The 15,969-nt window shown below is 37.5% G+C and overlaps 1 protein-coding gene across 5 annotated transcripts in view; it reads right to left on the bottom strand.

Moving 5' to 3' along the window:
* The window catches only part of ced-6 (PTB domain-containing adapter protein ced-6), a 186,565-nt gene that overhangs the window by 92,672 nt on the left and 77,924 nt on the right, over positions 1 to 15,969 (bottom strand). Inside the window, exon 1 of one of the 5 annotated variants that reach the window (XM_090412682.1) lies at positions 12,820 to 12,837. The exons of the other annotated variants lie outside the window; for them this stretch is intronic. The gene's annotated coding sequence lies outside the window, so the exon portion shown is untranslated. Of the gene's footprint in view, positions 1 to 12,819; positions 12,838 to 15,969 lie in introns of those variants that run through there. 5 annotated transcript variants of the gene reach the window in all.

The raw sequence follows: 15,969 nt of genomic DNA, 5'->3' as shown, positions 1-15,969 counted from the left end.
ACAAGATGACATTTTTATATATAATATAAATATATAAGAAATTTATATTATATATAATATAAAGACACCATATAATAGAGGGAGCCTCCATACCTCAGTCAGTACAGACGAAGCCCTTTGGTCCGAAAGACCTGAACACACACGGCTACAGTCATAAATATACTTACGGCAAGGAAGGCAACAGGAAACCACCTTAATTCATAATAAAGAGGGAATGCCATTACTTTCATAAAGTAATGGCAACGCCCATTACTACATGGTTCAGAAATATACTGTTAAAAGAAAATTCGAAGAAGAATACAGGCAGCAGAAATGAGATTCTTAAGAACAATTAAAGTATTCACAAAATTACTGTATAAAAATTTAGGACATTAGAAAAGAGCCAGGTATTTATAGTTTAAATGAAAAGAGCAATACAGAGAAATGGAAAGAACATGTATATAGAATAGAAAGACAAGCTACCAAAAGAAGTAAATAAATATAGACCAAAGAGAAAAGAGAAGGAAGACCACTTACAAGATGTAAAGACCACTGAAGAGCTGGCAGACAACAGAGGCCTAATCCTTGGTAAGAAGAAGAAATAGGGCAATTCTACAACAACTCATAAAGGTACTAGGAGAAAAACGGATTGTTTTATTACAAATGTTGGTTTGCCTTTGCGTGGCATAAAAATATGGAATTTTTATTCTCAACAACATTTCAGAGGAAGCTTTTAATCAGATTTTTCCGCTAGCACAGCATTACCAACACTGTAATTCTCCTAGAAAGGCTTAGACATTGGTTGTACATGTTTACTAAATAACTTAAGGAAATTACGACGTACAATAGAATATACATTAAATTAAAAACTTTAATATATTTCCAATATTTCGACAACGTCACGTTGCCATCTTCAAAGGAACTTACACATTTAGTGTGTTTAGTGCACGCAGGCACTAAACACACTAAATGAGAAATGAAACGAGGAAGCTATGGTTTTCCTAAAAGCCCTGATGATGTCCCCTAGCGGGCTATGTAGGTATTCTTGGCTGTTGGGCTGACGGTCTCCTGATGATCCTTCCAAATTTAAGGCAGTCTCATGCAACCAAATTTGTTGAGGTTTGGCATGTTTCTTAGGACTGAGGCTGATTCCATGAATAGTCTTTCAAATTTAAATTTGCTATGGTGTGCTATTGTGGCTTTCTTCCACCGTATTCTGTAGCATGTATCCAGAGCATGGTTTGCAAGACCAGAATGTCTGTACTGGTGAAACTGGATGTAATCCTTGTGTTCTGAAATTCTGATATTCGCTGTCCTGCCTGTTTGGCCAAAGTAAGACAACTTACAGCTGCAAGGGGACCTGGTATACACCAGGTAGGTCTAGAGGGTGTGGTTGGTCTTTAGTGGAGCAGATAAGGGATGCCAATTTTTTATATGAGGTCAAGTCATGTTTTTTTTAGGATTTTTGTAATTTTTTCCGAGGTGCCTCGGATGTAGGGAATAGTGATGGATTTAGAATAATCCTTGTTGTTGTGAGGGGGAAGGGGTTGTGGTTTACTGGTTTCAATATTTTTTGGATTTTTTTTTTTTAAGGGGGGGGGGTCTTTACCAGCCAATTTTACAGTTTTTGCTTTCTTGGGGGTAGGTGAAGACGGATGCTTCCATTCACTGCTTTGTTGTTTCATTGTAGGGTCATAGTGATACAACCAAGCTTCATCTGCTGTAATGATGCGTTTTAAGAAGTTGTCACCTTCTTGTTCCAGTCTTTCTTTCCATTCTGTGCACACATCCACTCGATGCTGCATTTGCTCCGGTGTCAAGAGTTTGGGAATCCATTGGGTGCAAACACGTTTCAGTCCCAAATGTTCAGCCATGATTGAGTAAACACGTCCCACAGAAATATTCAGGACAACATGCAGCTGGCGTATTGTAATTCTGCGATCCTCCTTGATGATAATCGCTGCTGTGTTGATCATTGTCTCTGTGATGGATGTTGAAGGTCTTCCCTCACGTTCAAGATCTTCCACATTTTGCCTTCCTTCCTTAAAAATTTTATGCCAGCGAAAAACACTTGTCCTCAACATTGCTTCGTCGTGCATAACGCTGTTCCAAGGATGCTTCCATTTCGACGACTGGTCGCAGCTCGTAGGCGTGCCGAAACAGGCTTGCGTTTAGTCACATGACACTCTGGCACATCAGCCCATACATGCCATCTATCAACCTCTTTTGTTAATACAGACAGCAACATTTCTTTATTCTACAGAAATTAATATTGTGACGAGTGGTTTCGCGACAGTAAAATTAGTCTTATTACTTATTGAACAGCCCTCATACATATACAATGAAGTGTGTTTAAATCCACAAAGTAAATTACTGTAAGCAATTTGTGGAAATTATTTGGAATAAACTAATTAATTACATTTTGACCTTCACATATAAGAAGCCTTAATATTGACAATGTCTGGAAAGATAGGATGCAATAAACTTTCACAAAGTCTTTCCTTTTCATCTGCACAGCAAGTCTCATAAGAGATGGCAGAAGATTTTCTTCTAGAAATGTTGATTTTTCATCTGCATAGAACATGCATGCACACACAATTTAAAGATATAATATGCCAATCTCATAGTTGCTTTGGCTAGTCTAAAATAACATCAACTTCACCTGCAAGAACTTAAACCTGATGAGTACAGGACTAGCAATCCCAAGGTACCTGAGCTGAATATGGAGATACTTTTTTACATACCTGATAGTCAAAATCTTCTTCTGTTTCCTTAATTTCATCTTATTACTGTCTAACTGCTAATATGCTTCAGGCCATATATCATAAGAGTAACTTAAGGGTAAGGGCTTCTATTCTACTCTATTGAATTTCTATGTCTAATTTCCTACTGTGCAAACAGCTGGCAGAAATTACAAAATGCACCTCCCAAACCTCCCAAACTTGGTCAATGCAGGAGATAAGATTAAGAACTACTGTGAATATGAAGAGAATAAGAATAAAGGAAGAATACAACTATATATAGAACTGGAGAAGAAAGGTTGGTGAAATTTAAAACAGAACTTAAAGGCACAAAAAAATTATACAAACAGAAATGCAAAAAAAAATATAATCCAAGAAACAGGCATCTATTAAAGGAGATTCAAGAGCTGTTACATAACCTGGATAAGATTTTGGCAAAAGGAACAGATGAGATCAGCACATATGCTAAAGTCTAGGACCCAGTTCTGCCAAACATGATGTAATTTGTTCAGGAAAAATCAGGGTTTACAAAGGAGGATCAATTCTGAGCAATTTGTTCAGATATGACTATCCTCCAAGAGATAAAGAAGATGTGAAAAGGGTGCAAGGAAGAGTTACAAAGATGATATTAGGATTATGAAATGCACATTATGAGGAGAAAGACTGAGAGTATGTGGAGACTGGAGACTGAATTATGTGCACACACCATTAAATAGGAGAAAGAGGGTGGTAATATGAAAAGGGCTTATAAACTTCTGAAAGGATATTATAGGATATCTGTCAATAAAATTTTTCATCATAAGAAAGGTGGAGGTAACTGTGGAAGTTAAGTTTGTGTGCAGTTAAGAAAGGGGTGAGAAATTTCTCTCTCATAGAACAGTGAGTGAGTAGAACAGTTTGCCTGTTGAGGTGGTAAGTGCATCTAGTGGGAATGAGTTTAACAGAAGTTATGACAGCTAGTGTGAGTATGTATGACTTCCCTCAATGACTCCTCGACTCCCTGAAGGTCTCTGATAAGTGAAAAACAAGACAAAAGTGAACAAGGAATTGAACTTTTGATTAATAATTAAAAACTACATTATATGATTATTATTACTATTATACAGGTATCTCCATGGACTCATCGTGGAAGATCCATTATTCACAAAATACCTATCATACTTCTTAAACTGATTCACTGATGAAGTACTCACAACCACCTCTGGCAAGTCATTCACCACCCCCTGCAAAAAAAAATCCTATTCCTAACACTCTTGCTAACCACACTCTTATACAACTTCCATTGGTGACACTTTGTTCTCTCCCTTCTTGGTATGTACTGGAAAAAAAAAAGCTTCTATCATGTTTCCTCTTTTTCATCTATTAGCTAATTTCTGAAGCCTGCAGACTATCAATCTATTATCATAGGGAACATTCCACAGACTTGCCACTCACCTCAACTCTGGATCCTCTCCACAACTTCTTTAGTGCCACAGCATCTGGGAATCCAGATCTGTGAGCAGTAATCCAGATATGGTCTTATTAAAGTCTTGTATAGGGGAACAATAATAACCTCTCTATCCCTGCTTGTTGGTGTGTTTTTCAACAACCACATAATCTGATGTACTGTTTTGGTTACCTTCAGAATATGCCCTCTAAACTTCAACTTCCTGTCCACAATCACCATGGCCTCACTTACAGTTCCATCGATATAGTACCCAGCTTCTGGTCTCTCCCCATACTATCCATAATTCTTCCTGCAAGATCTCTGCAATGCCTTCATTTACCATTGCTCTTCCCAGTTTAGTATCATCAGCAAACACTTAATATTTCCTATCAGATCATTTTCTATATCATTGATATGCAAATTAAACAGAGGACTAAGTACTAAGCCCTTTGGTATACCACTGGTCACCTGCCTTCTCCTGGACTCAATTCCTCCATAAACCACTCTTTGATATCTATCCATCAGCTGCCCTCTAATCCAAATCAACAGATTCACATCCATCCCCATTTACTCCAATTTATGCAAGAGGGTTCTATGTGGAATCTTGTCAAATGCTTTTGCAGAGTGCAGCAATATCACTCAGTAGCCTTCCCTTATCCAACTCTATTGTCACTTGATTATAAAAAAGTAGGCAAATTATTAAAGCAAGACCTACCCTTCATAAAACCATGTTGTCCCTTATAGGGCATCATATTCCTATCCACCCAGTCCTGAATTCTGTCTTTCACAATTTCTCCAGCTGCTATTACTACTACTACTCCTGGGATGCTGAGTGGCCTATAATTTGTTACTTCTGTCTTGGGGCCTCTTTTATGCAATGGGGGCTAGTTTGCTCTCTTTCCACTCCACTGCACCTTCCCACTACTGAGACTTAAATCAAACAGTTTGGTCAGAGGAGCTGAATTCCCTTGCACATTCTTATAATACATGAGCCAATATGCCGTCCAATCCTATGGCTGTGTTTGTACTCAAGTTCTGCAATATTTTAAGCACCTCCATTTCCTCAACTTCTATTCTCCTATCAGTCAATGGCACATCTGGCATTGCAATGTCACCACCCACATAATAAAATAATATAACCAAGTGGAAAAACTTTCAAGATCTATCACTAATCCAGAGTATTTTAATAAAAAGGTGTGACATCTTTTGGTTACTTGTATATGGAAATATGACTTCAGCATTGCTTCAAGCTTGGTATCACTTCTAGGTCTGGCTCCCACTGATGAGACCTCAATAAAGGTCGAAACCGTTCTGGGTAGTGGCCCATCCCAAAATGCATAGCATTATACATGCCTGTAAGGTATGTGCTTTGCATTATGGGATACTAAGGCAAATTGTGTGGTCATTATCCTCTATATATGAGTTGCCCAGTCATGAAGTCACTTCATGCAAACTTTGCTTACACCTGGATAAAGGATGAAACCAAGAATATAATTTCTTAGCATCTTTAATTTATAATATAACCAAGTGCACCACCTACAAAATGCTCAGTAATTCAACTGTTTGGTTTGGCTGTTATCTCCCCACAATCAGAACTTTTTAAAGTCGTCCTGCCATAGTCATTACTCCTGTTACCTGCCACATACCAAAAGAACCCTTTAGGATTTCTTTTGGCCTCATCAGCTAGCATTCTCTCATAATTAGCCTTCATTTAACTATTTAGTCCTGTTCACCTCAATCTCACACCAGATAGCCTGAAATGAGCTTCCTTCTGAATCTCTGTCCTCCAACGTATTTCAACTCTTGGCCTCATCAGCTAGCATTCTCTCATAATTAGCCTTGGCCTTCCTTAATATATCAGTCATCCTCCTTATTGCCTGCATCTTATACTGTCCATGGACATGCTGATCACTTTTTCTTTATAATGCCTGCTTAATGAAGCTATTCATCCATCTAACTCCTGATTTATCCTTCTGACTCTAGGTATACATTCAGATACTGCTTTCTTCAAAACCCTGAACCACATTCCCATGCCAACAACATCTCGCTTCTCCAAATTCTTATGCCATTGCTCTATCCAAAGCTGTCTCCTCAGCTTGTTATAATCCCTTGCTTTGTAGTTCCATACATATCCCCTTCTTAACAGAAAATTCTGCAATTCTGCATGTCTGGCAATTAATTCTTCAAGCAGGGGCAGCATAGCTTGATTGGTTAGTTTTAAGTTCTCTGATGCAATGATCACATCTCATCATCATCATGCATATCAAGGATTTAGGCCTAGCGTGGCCTGTTCCGGCCTTAGAAGTCATTGCTGAATCATTTAAGAGGACGTCCTGGTTTTCTTTTTCCTAATGGCTTGTACATTGATGATCACATCTAACACTCTTAAACCTCGTGTCCCATCCATTACATGTTGCCTCAGAGTAATCATCTCACAGCAGCTGTATAAATTGTATTTTCTTCCGTGTTTGGAGCCATTCCTCCTCCCAATCTATGTCCTCATAGTTAAAATTGCTCCTAATAATTACTCGACCTGTACTCATCATCTAATTTGCAAGTGCATGTCATCTACATTCTCTTGCAAAACCTCTGGATTATTGCAGCAGCCACTTAACTATTTAGTCCTGTTCACCCCTATCTCACACCAGATAGCCTGAAATGAGCTTCCTTCTGAATCTCTGTCCTCCAATGTATTTCAACTCTTTTTTTGGCTTTAATTCCTCTACCATCATTAGCTAAACCCCCTTCCTCCATCCTCCATCCTGTTCCTTCTGTTCTCTCTGAAGACACTATATCCCTTGTATGCTATTCCTATAACCAATATCATACTTGGTCAAACACATCTCATTAATGCCTATAACTTTTGGCCAAACTATCCTAACCTAACATAATGCCAAAAATTCCTCAACCTTCTTTCAAATACTTCTGGCATTAGTATACATAAAATGCAATACCCACCCTTTTTTGTCTCACAAAAAGGGGGGTATTACACCTTGTGTTACTTAGTCAACCAACATTAACATAGGGTGCTACTTGCATTATGTGATTACTCTTCCACTTAATAACCTCCAAGCTGCCTGGACCCGCACTCATCTGCATCCCCCTAAAATTCTAGTGTCCCCGACTTTGTACGTCTGAATTCTCTTCAGAAGTGACACTTTCCCAAGACTCTTGACACCAAATCAATTTAGATGCAAGCCATTCATCTTATATTATTATTATCATGTAACCTCCATGAAGTCAGAGACCCATCATGGTAGGTACACACTATTGCACTCAATGCTCATCCAACCGTGCTTTAAATCCTTCCTTTCAAACTTGCTTCACAAGTCCACAAACTCCACACCATTCCTCCTGCACGATCTACATACTGACTCATGCGATCACAGCTCTCTGTCTCAGCTCACCTCTATTATACCATGGCAACAGACTCAACTTTCACTTTCTTACTCTTCTTCTTTGCATGCACTAACAGCTCTCTCATATCACACATCACCTGCTAATTCATTTGTACCAGCCAAAATAAACATCTCTTTCATCTTATCTCCAGGAAAATACAATTTCATTACACTCTCCTCAAGAACTCACCAGCAAAATCTGATCTTAATTTTTGTGCTTTCGTTCCTTCATGCTCTGCTTTCTCGCCCCTATCTTTCACTTCTGTGTCATACCATCTGCCAGGCATTTCTCAAACCTCAATCTTCTGTTTTTTTCTGTGAGGAACTCCACATTAAGTGCACTAGCTTTTCTATTACTATCTGGTCACTCTCTTCATTTTTTACCGTATCCTTCGTACAGTCACTCATACCACATGCAAAACTAACTACGGCAATAGAATTATCATATATTTCGCTTTCAACTCACTGCTATCACTGTTCTTACTCTTCACACTTATGACATTCACTCACAAAACACTTTCAACAAACACATTAACCCAGTTTCATTCTTCTTCCAAAAATTTCTCGTTATTTGAAAGTCACATATTTCGCACATGCTGCAGAGAACGTAATCATGCACATTAAAATCACCTACCATTGTTTTGCACATTGGTGTCAACATACAATACAGTCCACAAAAAAAACAAATAATAAACCTTTACAAATCAGAAAATTATTCACATAACCATTACAGTTATCACACAAACACTCAAATATATTGATGCAAAAAGAATGACTTAAATGTCACAAAAAACTTCCAACTGATGTACAAAATGATGTACAAGTTATGTCAGAATCTATCAAATTGCACTAATAAAAGATATACATTAATGGTGTAAAAAAAACAAACAATGAAAATCTAAATGAATCATTAATGGGAATTAATGATATATATATAGACAAATAAAATGGAAGAGATTAGGAATTTGCAAAAGAAAGAAATCTAAAAATTATCAACACCTTTAAAAAAAAAAATAGGTCATCATCAAATTCCTGATATATACCCTCAAGGGATGTACAGGATATGATAGTACTATATGAAAAATTTACATCGTTACTAACTTCTTATCGACAACTTTCCTCCAAATCAATCTGTTACCTATCAAGACTCCAATATTACCAGGTCTTATATTTCTGTCTTCTAAGGCACTTTTTACTGTATCAATCCATCTATATCTTGGTCTTCCTCTAGGTCTTTTTCCTGCCAATCTGGCAGAAAACACTTGTTTTGCTAATCTTTCCTTTCCCGTTCTGTTTACGTGACCATACCACCTGAGATTAGCTCTGCTAACACATTCTGGATACTGACAATATCAAGTTCTTATCTAATATCCTCGTTTTTAATATGACATTGCCATCGATGCCATCTGTTCATGCCCCTAATCTTTCTCAGGACTCTCGTATCCGCGGTCTCTAGTCTTTAGTCAGTATTTTACTTCTAACCCAGCTCTCGGTTCCATAAGTTAAAATTGGTTTGAACACTGCCTTGTATACAGCTAATTTAGTTTTTTGGCTAATTTCACTCTTCTTCCATATCAATTTATTCAGTTGACTTCCTAGCATACCAGCTTTGTTGATTTTGTTGTCTATTTCCATATTTAATTTACCATTTTCACTAAAAACCATACCTAAGTAACTGAAATGTTTTACTTGTTCTATAGGTTCTCCATTCACAATGAAGTTGATATTTTCAATGTTTCTGCCTATTTTCATTGTCTTTGTCTTTTTAATGCTGACCTTTACCATATCTATTACAACAGTTATTCAATTTAGTCAGGGAATCTTCCAGACTTGTAGTGGATTTATTTAGAAGTATAACATCATCCGCAAAGAGCTGACATTAACATCTCCAATTTTGATATCAGGTTTAATACTACTTTCCTTCATGTGATCAATATAGATAATGAATAATAGAGGGGAAAATGCACATCCTTGTCTGACAGAAGATTTAACATTAAACCACCTTCTTGTACTTCAATTTTAACTGCTGACTTACAACTCAAATAAAGACTAAGTATTGCTTGATATAATGCCCCATTGATACCATATAACTGTAGCGTATTGAATAGCTTCTCTCTTGCCCCCCTTGTCATATGCCTTTTCTCAACTATCTGTCGTAAACTGAAAATCTGATCGTGCCAGCCTCTATTTGGCCTGAATCCAGCTTGTTCTTCACCAAACTTCTCTTCCACAATCATTCTCAAAAATTTTCCAAGTATACTTGCATATGTCTTACCAGGCTCAGTAATGAAATAATATACCTGCAATTCTTACATTCAGTTTTATTTCCCGTTTTATATATGGGTACTATGAGAGCTACAACAATCATCTGGAATTCGTCCCTCTGTCCAGGCCTTCTGAACTATGCAGTGCAGCCACTATAAGACTTTTATACCTCCATACTTGAGCATTTCTGAGCTTCTTCAATAACCTCCAGAATATCTTGCCACCTTCTTGATATTTATTTTCTGTCTGTTTTCCAAAGACTTTTGTTTAGCCAGTTTTACACAGTGTTTAGCTTTCTTACATTTGTCTCTGTATTCTCTAAGAGCACAAGCTGACTTATTTGCGAGGATCTTTTGATATGCTTTCTTCTTTTCATTCACTGCCTCTTTAACTTTCTATGAAGACCATGGAGTTCTGATTTTTTTATCCTTGCAGACAACCTCACCACATGCCTCTCTGGCTGAATCAATCAGGGTTTTCTTCAAGGCTTGCCATTGAATCTCCAAGGTTTGGTTCCTTTTCTCAAACTATTTCATTTTTTCTTGAATAATATTTGTGTATTTTAGTCTACAGTTCACATCTGAGAGCTGCTCAACTTTTATTTGCTTTAAAACTTTCTTACATGTTCTTCTTTTCAATATGAAATTCAATTTTACCCTGCTCAAGACTAAATTGTGATCACTTCCAATTTCAAATCCTCTGTACACTCTGTTGTCCTGCACCAGGGAGAAAACATCACTATCAACAATAACATAGGCAATTCACTCCATGTGAATTTGTACACATTTTTATGTTGGAACATGGTGTTAGTAATAACCAGTCCATGTCCTGAGCAGAAATCCAACAGGTATTTGACATTATTATTAGCTTTGCTCTTTTCTGAAAATTTTCCCAAAATATTTTTTGTATGTCTGACAATCATTGTCAGATGGGGAGACCACACTCCTACCAGGCGCGTCCCCCGGGTGGCGGATGGGGGAAACCAAATGGGTTGCTCTGAATAAAGAATAAAGAGCCGTGGACCAAAGGATGTAGCAGAGGCATGGCAAGCTGGCTACGTTATTATGCCAGTAACTTTCATGAGCAGGAGAAAATCTACAAACCAAGATAGTGCTACTGCGTACGGGACAACCGACGCGCCTACTCGAAGACCACATAGAGTAGGTGAGAAATCAGCAATATAGCCACCCTCAACATAAGATCACTATACCGACATGGAAAAATGCAATTAGTCCAGGAAAATTTAAAAAGACTGAAATGGAGTATTTTAGGTTTATCAGAGACACATTGGTGCGGAGATGGATTCATGGATTTACCAGAAGGAAGACTGTACTTCTCAGGAAGAAAAGATAACATACACAGAGAAGGAGTTGCATTATTAATTGAAAAGAAACTTACACACTCAGTAATTGAAATAAACCCAGTGTCTCCTAGAATAATAACAGCCAAACTTCAAGCAAAAGAAAAAGGTCTAGCAATTAAAATAATCCAAATATATGCACCAGACAGTAACCATTCAGAGGAAGAAATAGAAAATTTCTATGAAGAACTACAACAGGAAATAAATAATCCCAAAAACAGAGAACTCATGATAGTGTGGGAGATTTTAATGCTAAAATAGGACAGTTCACAGCAGACAAAAAAGATGTGATGGAGAAATTTGGATACGGAGAGCTTAACGACAGAGGAGAACAATTACTCCACTTCTGTAAAGCAAATGATCTAATGATTACAAACACATTGTTCTATCAACGCCCTAATAATAAATATACATAGACATCCCCAGATGGTAATATAAAGAACTGCATAGACTATATCATCATAAACAAACAATGGAAAAGATCAGTAAATAATGTACGTGCATTAAGAAGTTTTGATTTTGACACTGACCACGAAATATTAATTGCCAAAGTGAAGATAAAATTCAACAGGAAAAATTATATCAGAAAAGAAGAAAACATCAACCTATCAAAACTAAAAGATAGATCAAGCAGAAGTCGATTTTTAGAACAGATGTGCTTGAAATTAAAACCCTTCATCTTCCAGAACAGCGGAAAATACTGGGAAGAAGGAAAAGAAACAGTGTTATCAATTGCAAAAGACACTCTAGGTTCCAAACCCAAAATAAACAAACAGTGGATAACCCAAGAAATCATAGCTACCATTGAAGAGAAAAGAGAGGCCAAGATACTTGTGAACCAACAAAACAATGAAGAGAATAGAGAAAAATACAGAGCACTAAAAAATAAAGTTGATAACCTATGCAAAAAAGCCAAAGAAAAATGGTTAGAAGAAAAAGCTAAGAAATGCCAAGAAGCATAAATCCGGGAATATTGAATATATAAGAAAAATCTGGTCAAACCATTTTAAGACTATCTTCCACCAAGGAAACAAAACTACAATGCCAACAATAGAAGAAAGTAATGATCACCCAAAAATTTTACAAGAAGTCAGATACGCAATAAAACAGATGAAAAACAATAAAGCACTAGGCATTGATATTATCCCTACTGAACTATGGTCATATGGAGGCTGCATATCAATAGAATATTTAACAACCCTATTCAGTAAAATACTACAAACAGGAGAGATCCCAGATGACTGGAGAACTGGAAAAATCATCCCAATATACAAGAAAGGAGACAAAAGAGACTGCAGAAATTACAGACCAATCAATTTACTCCCTCACACCTATAAAATATTCATAAGAATTATAAAATAGATTAAAAAACACCTATGAAGAAATGGTAGGCAGAGAACAAGCTGGTTTCCGAGGAAACTATTCAACAATAGACCAAATTTTCACATTGCACCAACTAGCAGAGTTCAGCTGGGAAGACCATAAAGAACTATATTGTTGTTTTGTGGAATTTAAATAAGCTTTCGATAACATCAACAGAGAAATCCTTCTTAAAATTCTACTAGAAAAAGCAATAGACAAATATATAATACAGTTTCTGATAAAATATTACTCTAAGACAAATGCAATAATTAAAAAGGACACACTCACAACAGAACCCATAGAGATCCAAAAAGGAGTAATGCAAGGATGCCCATTATTCCCATGCTTATTCAACATATATCTAGAAGAAGTTGTAAAGAAGGCAATAGACAATGAGCCTGGAATCAATGCGAATGGTTTAAACATAAATAATATCTATATAATTAATAATAATAATAATAAATAATAAAAACATAAATACTAATATAGAGAAAATAGCACATTTGAGGCCATTTGGTGTGAGATTGTGGCTAGCAGAACTAAATATACAATTGGGTTCTGCTATAGACCAGGTGATGGAAAAGATGGTGGTGACAGGTGACCTAGTAATTACATCTGAGAATTTGGCTGTAACAAATATGACCACATTGCCACCAATTGATGAGAGTGATCATAGGGTTTTGACTTGGGAGGTGGCTAAAGGTGTGGAATTTTCAATTAAGACAGGGTACAAGTGGAATTATCGGGCTGGAAAGTATGACAAGCTTAGGAGTTTGATTGGTTCAGTGCCATGGCATGTACAACTGCAAGGACTAGAAGTTGATAGTGCATGGAAGGCAGTTAAGAAGTGTTTGCATGAATCAATGGCTGACTGTATACCTAGAGTCCGAATAATAAATCAAGTAAGGGTTAAATGGATGAATAACACCATTAAGCTTGAGCTGCAAAAAAAGAAACAACTATGGAGGGAATTTAAGGAGAAAGGTGACCGGCAGGCACATGAACGGTATAAAGCGCAGGCCAGAAGGGTAACGAGTGTGGTAAGAAAAGCAAAAAAGTATTACGAAAGAACATTGGCCATGCAGGCTAAAGAGAATCCTAAACAGTTTTTTAGATATGTAGCAAGTAAAAGGAAAAATGTACATGGCAGAATGATTTTAAAGAATGCCGATGGTAGGGAGGTAACTGAATCAGTTGATATAGTTGAGTTACTGAGTGAGCACTTTGCAAGTATATATCATCCAGGTGGGGACATTGCAGAAACAAATAAACCGTAGATTATATGGGAATTGTGGTGAATGAAGTGGAGGTGAGTAGTCTATTGCATAACCTCAATGTCAATACATCCGTGGGATTGGATGGTATACCAGCTCGTGTCGTACGAGAAGCAGCTAAAGAATTGTCAGTACCCTTGACCATTTTGTTTAATTTGAGTCTCGGGTCTGGGTTAGTTCCGAGAGAGTGGAAAGCGGGGAAAATAGTTCCACTGCATAAAGGTGGTTCCGAGACTGCTGTTGTAAATTACCGACCAATTAGCATATCAGGAATCATTGTCAAGGTCTTAGAGAAATTAGTCAAGAAAAGAATACAGGATTGGATAGATGAAAATGGGATATTGTATGGGGGACAACATGGTTTTGTGAAGGGTAGATCATGCCTCAGTAACTTGCTCACGTTTTATAACACAGTGACAGCTGAACTGGATAGGGGTAATGGGTTTACAGTGATACTACTGGACTTTGCCAAGGTCTTTGACAGGATACCACATGGAACCCTAAACTGGAGCAGATGGGGACAGATATAGGGTTGGTGAGATGGATAGGAGGGTGGTTGAAGGAGAGATACCAGAGAGTTGTTTATGCAGGAGTGGAGTTTAAAAGACGGCTTGTGACTAGTGGTGTGCCGCAGGGCTCTGTTCTTGGACCACTGCTTTTCAATTTGTTCATCAATGATATAGGAAAGGATTTGAGAGGAAGTGTTCACTTGTTTGCTGATGATGCAAAGTTGGGTAGAGCAATTGTGAGTGCACAGGATGTCAAACTTTTACAGGATGATTTGGATAGTTTAGAGGACTGGGCTAGGAAAAATGGATGTCAATTTAATGTGGCAAAGTGTAAGGTTATGCACTTTGGGTTGAAAAGAATAGCAGCAGTATATCGCATTGGTGGAACCATACTCCAGGAGATTGATGAGGCCAGGGATTTGGGAGTGCTGGTGGATAGGGAGTTGAAGTTTAGGGGGCACATTGCAAAAGTAACTAAAACAGCTCACCAAATCACTTGGCTTATGAAAAATACTTTAACATGCAGAGAGAAGCAAGTTGTTGTTCCTCTGTATCGAGCCTTGATAAGACCCCATCTGGACTTCTGTGCCCAGTTATGGGCACCAGGGTTTCTTCATGATGGGGAGGAAGTGGAGAGGGTCCAGAGACGAGTGACCAAGATGATAGCAGGTCTGTGGAATGAACCTTATGAGAATAGGTTGAGGATTTGTGGGTTGCAGAAATTGGACGATAGGCGAAGGAGGGGTGATATGATTGAGACATTCAAATTACTGAAGGGTTTTTATAAGATTGATCCAGAAGATATTTTTGAAAATATGACTGGTGGTGGGAAGACTAGGGACCATGCATGGAAGCTGGGCAAGAGCGTGGTTGACAAGGGTGTTAGAGCTAGGTTTTTTACTTGGAGAGTGGTGAATGAGCGGAATAAGCTTCCAGAGTCTGTTGTGGGTGCTACGACCATGAATGAGTTCAAGGCAAGGTATGATAGATACTGTGTCAATGTCGAATAGTTGTTCTTGATATGATGTTAGGGCCTCCCTCGATGAGTCTGTCGACTAGTTGGAGTTACCCAGAACAATAATAATAATGCACATGATCTCGTCCTTCTTGCAAGAACCCCAAATGAACTACAAAAGTTGATCAACAAGCTAAACGAAACCTGTAAAACATATGACATGACAATAAATATACAAAAGATAAAAGTGATGAAAATAGGGAGGAACAGAACTACCATCTCAGCCACCCTAAACAGAGAACAAATAGAACAAGTAGACAACTTCATATACCTTGGATCAAAACTAACAGAAACAATAGATGAACTCAAAACAATCAAACACAGAATAGCGATAGGATGGACCACCATGGGAAAATTACAGAAAATCTGGAAAAAAAAAAGATGTCTAAGCAAGCCAAAATCAAATTATATGAAGCAATAATTATAGCAACAGTCATCTATGGAGCAGAAGCGTGGACAGTTAAAAAAAGAGAGTAGAAAAAACTACTGGCATTTGAAATGAAATGCTTAAGAAAAATAAATAGAACAAGTTGGATAGAAAAGAAAACAAACATCGCAGTCAGACAAGAACTATTGTATAAAAAGACAATAATAGAAAAAATTAGAAAACAACAACTGAGATGGTTTGGACAAACTGTAC

Source organism: Typopeltis vanoorti, chromosome 23, assembly GCF_054136105.1.
Source record: "Typopeltis vanoorti isolate ZY-2024b chromosome 23, IOZ_Tvanoo_1.0, whole genome shotgun sequence".
NCBI lineage: Eukaryota > Metazoa > Arthropoda > Arachnida > Uropygi > Thelyphonidae > Typopeltis > Typopeltis vanoorti.
This window is presented reverse-complemented; position numbering and strand designations above follow the sequence as displayed.